We start from the raw sequence: 6329 nt of genomic DNA, 5'->3' as shown, positions 1-6329 counted from the left end.
ACTATATTGTTAATTATAGGCACAATGTTATACAGCAGATCTCTACAATTTATTCATCTTTTATAACTAAAATTTTATGTCCATTTTCTCCCCATTTCCTTTTCCCCCCAAATCCCTGACAATCACCATTCTGTTCTCTGCTTCTATAAATTTCACTATTTCAAATACTTCATATACATGGAATCCTACAGCATGTGTCCTGTGATAGGCTTACTTCACTTAACATAATGTCTTCTAGGTGCATCCATGTTGTTGCAAATGGCAGTTTTCTTTTTTATGGCTGTATAGAATTCTTTCTTTTTATCTATCTATCTATCTATCTATCTATCTATCTATCTATCTATCATCTCCATTCATGTGTTAATTAACATTTGGGTTATTTCCATATATTGGTTATTGTAAATAATGATGCAATAAAAATGGAGATCCAGATCTCCTTAAAGTTATGATTTTATTTCTATTCTCTTTTGGACATATACCCAGTAATGGGATTACTGAATCATATGGTAGTTCTATTTTTAATTTTTTGAGGAATCCCCATACCATTTTCCATAGTGCCTGCACCATTTTTGATTCCCACCAACAATGTACAAAAGTTTCAACTTCTCTACATCCTCTTCATTACTTTTATTTTTTTAGACAATAACCATCCTAACAGGTGCAAGGTGATATATCATTGTGGTTGTCACTTGGATTTCCTGGATAATTAGTGATGTCGAACACAATTACATGTGCTTGCTGGCCATTTATCTTCTTTGGATGAACATATATTCCAATAATCTTCCCATTAAAAAAATTTGGAGGGCTCTTGGGCGACTCAGCTGATTAAGTGTATAACTCGATATCAGCTCAGATCATGATCTCAAGGTTTGTGAGACTGAGCTCTGCATAGGAGTCTGCACTGATAGTGCAGAGCCTGTTTGGGATTTTTTCCCTTTCTCTCTGACCCTCTCCCATCATGAACACTTGCATGCTCTCTCTCTCTCTGTCGAAATAAACATTAAATAAATAAAGAAATAAGTAAATAAATAAAATGTGAGTATAGTTGATATGAAATATTACATGAGTTTCAAGTGTAAAATATAATTTCAATAAATTTATACATTTATACTCCCCACAAGCATAGTCAGCATACAATGTTACTATATATGGTACCATTGATTATATTCTCTATGCTGTATTTTTTATATATACAATGAAATATTAGTCATGAAAACAGATCCAATCTTTCCATTTGTAACAACATAGCTGAAACTAGGGGGTAATATGCTAAATGAAATAAGACTGAGAAAGACAAATACCATATGATTTCACTTTTGTGGAATCTGGGAAAATAAATAAAACAAACACATAAACAAAAAGCATAATCAGACCTATAAATACAGAGCACAAACTGATGGTTGCTAGAAGGGAGGGACTGGGGGGAATGAGTCATATAGGTGAAAGCGAGTGGAGGTCATTTGTCCAATTTTAAATTGGGATATTTGTCTTTTATCTTGGGTTGTAAGAGTTCATTACATACTGTGCATACTAGTCCCAGGCCAGATATGAATGGTAAATATTTTATTCTATTCTGTATATTGTCTTTTCACTTTATTGATGATGTTAATTTTATCTCAAAAGTTTTAATTTTGATGAAATAAAACTTTTCAATCTTCTTTTTTTTATAGTGTATGGGTTTTATATTGCATTTAAGAAATCATCCCCTAACCCCAAATCTTGAAGATTTATGATTATTTATTTTAAGAGGTTTATAATTTTGGCTCTTAATTTTAGGTAGATCGCTCACTTTAGGTTAATATTTGCGTTGTGTGTGGTGTGAGGTAAAAGTCAAAAGCTATTCTTTTGAATGTTTATATCTAGTTGGCCCAGTACAATTTGCGAAGAGAATATCTTTCCCCATTAATTGTCTTGGTGTTTTTGTCAAATATCTATTGGCATGAAAACATGGGTTTGTTTTCTGGACTCTCAGTTTTATTTCACGGATCTGTGTCTGTCTACCTTATACCAGCACCACACAATCTTGATTACCATAGCTTTGTAGTATGTTTTGAAATTGGTTAAGTGTGACTCTATCAACTTTGTTCTTTTTTTATTTTTATTTTTTTTAATAGTTTATTGTCAAATTAGTTTCCACATAACACTCAGTGCTCATCCCCACAAGTGTCCTCCTCCATGCCCATACCCCCTCCCCCCCCATCCATCAGTCCTCCGTTTTTGTCAGCATTCAAGAGTCTCTCATGGTTTGCCTCTCTCCCTTTCCCCCACCTTTTCCGCCCTTCTTCTCCCCCTTGTTCCTCCGTCAAGTTCCTCCTAATCCTCCTATACGTGCAAACATATGATATTTGTCCTTCTCTGCCTGACTTATTTCACTCAGCATAACACCCTCAAGGTCCATCCATGTTGCTACACATGGCCAGATTTCATTGTTTCTCATTGCCATGTAGTATTCCATGGTATAGATAAACCACATCTTCTTGATCCATTCATCTGTTGATGGACACTTAGGCTCTTTCCATGTTTTAGCTATTGTGGAGAGTGCTGCTATGAACATTGGGGTACATGTGCTCCTATGCATCAGCATTTCTGTATCCCTTGGGTAAATTCCTAGCAGTGCTATTGCTGGGTCATAGGGGAGTTCTATTGTTAGTTTCCTGAGGAACCTCCACACTGTTTTCCAGAGGGGCTGTACCAGTTTACATTCCCACCAACAGTGTAGGAGGGTGCCCGTTTCTCCACATCCTCGCCAGCATCTAGAGTTCTCTGATTTGCTCATTTTAGCCACTCTGACTGGCGTGAGGTGGTATCTCAGTGTGGTTTTGATTTGTATTTCCCTGATGAGGAGGGATGCTGAGCATCGTTTCATGTGTCTGTTGGCCATCTGGATGTCCTCTTTGGAGAAGTGTCTGTTCATATCTTCTGCCCATTTCTTCACTGGGTTGTTTGTGTTTCGGGGGTGGAGTTTGATGAGTTCCTTATATATTCTGGATATTAACCCTTTATCTGATATGTCATTTGCAACTATCTTTTCCCATTCCGTTGCTATTCTAAGAATATTATGTCATCCAATCCATAAGCATAGGCTGTCTTTCCATTTTTTCATATTCTTAAATTCCTTTCATCAATGCTTTATAGTTTTCAGTATACAAATTTTGCAGTTCTCTGTTAAATGTATTCCTAATTGTTTTTTAAAATTTATTTTAATGCCATTATAAATGGGATTAAAAAACTATATGATCAATTAATATTCATGAAAGCAGGAAAGAAAATCCANCTTGCTTTTGGGGATGTGTCAAGTAAGAAGTTGCTGCGGTGGAGGTCAAGGAGGCTGTTTCCTGGAAAAGCATTAAATTCTTAAAGGAGAATACAGACTGTAACCTCCTTGACATTGGCCATAACAACTTCTTACTAGAAATGCCTCCTGAGGCAAGGAAAACAAAAGCAAAAGTAAAATATTGAGACTTAATGAATAAAAACTTCTGCAGAGTGAATGATACAATAAAAAAACCTAAAAAGCAATGTGCAGAATGGGAAAAAATATTTGCAAATGACATATCTGATAAAAGGTTAGTATCCAGGGTTGCCTGGGTGGCACAGTCGGTTAAGGGTCTGACTCTTAATTGCCCAGCTCAGGTCCTGATCTCAGGGTCATAAGGTAGAGGCATGCATAGGTCTTCCCGCTGAGTGTGGAGTATGCTTAAGGATTAACTATCTCTCTCTTCCTGATCCTCCCTCCACTCAGTAAAAATGAGTTAGTATCCAAAATATATAAATAGCTTATAAAATTCCACACCCCCCAAAAACAAAGAATCCAGTTAAAAATAGGCAGAACCAAGAATATACATTTTTTCCAAAGAAGATATACAGATGGCCAACAGAGATCCTCAACCTTACTCATCATCAGGAAAGTGCAAATCAAAACTACAATGAGATATCACCTCACACCACTGAGAATAGCTAAAATTAGCAACACAGGATACAATAAGTGTTGGTGAGGATGTAGAGGAAGGGGAACCCATTTACACGGTTGGTGTGAATGCAAACTGGTGCAGCCACTCTGGGAAACAGTATGGAAGTTCCTCAAAAAGTTAACCCAGAAATTGCACCACTAGATATTTACCCAAAAGATACAAAATAGTAATTCAAAGAGAAAGATTCACTTCAATATGTATAGCAGCATTATCTACAATAGTCAAATTATGGGGGCGCCTGGGTGGCTTAGTCGGTTGGGCGTCCGGCTTTCGCTTAGGNAGCCTGTTTCGGATTCTGTACCTCCCTCTCTCTCTTACCCTCGCCTGCTCACACTGTCTCTCTCTCTTTCTCTCTCTCTCTCTCTCAGAAATAAATAAAAAGAAACATTTTAAAAATTAAAAGAAAATAAGAGGTGGTACACACAGACACACAGACAGACAGACAGACAGACACACACACACACACACACACACACTTAAATATTACTCAGCCATAAATAGAAGGTAATCTCGCTATTTGCAATGACAATGGATGGAGTTAGAGTATTATGTTAAGTCAAATAAGTCATAGAAAGACAAATAATTTCACTCATGTGGAATTTAAGAAAGAAAGAACACAAAAGAGCATAGGGGAAAAAAGAGAGAGTCATACCAAGATACAGACTCTTAAATTTAGAGAACAAACTGATGGTTACCAGAAGGGAGGTGGGTGAGGAGGACGGGTTAAATAGGTGATAGGGATTAAGGAGTGTAAGTTTTGTGATGAGCACCAGGTGTTGTATGTAAGTGTTGAATCGCTAAATTTTACATCTGAAACTAAAATACACTGTAAGTTAATTAAACTGGAATTTAAATAGAAACTTGCAAAAGAGGGGCGTCTGGGTGGCTCAGTCGGTTAAGAGTCTGACTTAGGCTCAGGTCATGATCTCACAGTTTGTGAGTTCGAGCCCCGCGTTGGACTCTGTGCTGACAGCTCGGAGACTGAAGCCTGCGTCAGATTCTGTGTCTCCCTCTCTCTCTCTCTGCTCTTCCCTCACTCACGCTTTGTCTCTCTCTCCTTTAAAAATAAATAAACACTAAAAAAAAAAGAAACTTGCAAAGGAAAAAAATTATTTTCAGATCGTGCATTACTGGCATATAGAAACCCACCTGATTTTTGTATATTGATCTGTTGTATATATCCTACAACCTTCTTGACATTGTTTATTCTATCTAATAGTTATTTTTTGGATTTCTTGAAATTTTTTATATGCAAGTTTATGCCTTCTTTGAATAGAGATAGTTTTATTTCTTCCTTTCCAATTTGGGTGTCTTTTATTTATTTGTTTATTGTTTAACTGCTCTGACTAGAACTTCCACTATCGTCCTGACAGGAGACATATTTTATTTGTTCCTAATCTTAGTGGGAAAGTTTTCATTCTTTCACCGCTGAATTAGATTTCAGCAGTGAATGTTTTATAGCTGTCCTTTTTCATGATGAGGAGTTTTTCTTACAGTCCTAGTTGATTCATTGTGTTTTTTTTTGAAGNGTATTGAGATGATGATGTGGTTTGTTTTTTATTCTATTAACATAGTAAATTAATTTTTCATAGGTTGAGGCAAACTTAAATTTCTAAGACAAATCCCACTTGGTTATGGTATATAAATCTTTTTTATATGTTGCTGGATTTGGTTCACTAGTAGTGCTGAAGAATTTTTGCATCTGTATTCACAAGTAATATTAGTCTATTGTTTTCTTTTCTTTGGATGTCTTTGTATTAGTATCAGTGTAATGCTGGTCTTATAGAATAAATTGGAAGTATTCTCTTCTATTTTTAGGACATGTTTGTGAAGGTTTGGTTTTAAGTTTTCTCTAAATGTTTGACAAAATTAATCAGTGAAGCTGTCTGCTCCTGGAATTTTCTTTGTGGAAAGTTTTTTAAATACTAACTCATTCTCTTTACTTGTTATATGATATTTACATTTTCCATTTATCTTGAGTCAGTTTTGATAGTTTGTATATTTCTAGGAATTTGTCCATTTCATTTAGATTGATAAATTCATTAACATAAACCATATGTAGCATTCTCTTATGATAATTTTTTGTTTGGGGCACCTGGGTGGCTCAGTTGGTTGAGTGTCCGACCTCGGATCAGGTCTTGATCTCAGGGCTTGTGGGTTTGAGCCCTGCATAGGGCTCNAGAATAAATAAACATTAAAACATTTAATATAATAATAATTTTTTGGTTCTGAAATGTAAGCAATAATGTTTTTCACTTCATTCCCAATTTTAGTAACTTGAATCTCTGTCTTTTTATTTTTCTTGGTCAGTCTAGCTAAAGATTAATCAAATTTGTTGATTTGATCAAATAACAAGCT

Source organism: Crocuta crocuta, unplaced genomic scaffold, assembly GCF_008692635.1.
Source record: "Crocuta crocuta isolate KB4526 unplaced genomic scaffold, BGI_CrCroc_1.0 scaffold1353, whole genome shotgun sequence".
Taxonomy (NCBI): Eukaryota; Metazoa; Chordata; class Mammalia; order Carnivora; family Hyaenidae; genus Crocuta; species Crocuta crocuta.
The sequence above is the reverse complement of the archived record's forward strand: the minus strand, read 5'-3'. Positions refer to the sequence as shown.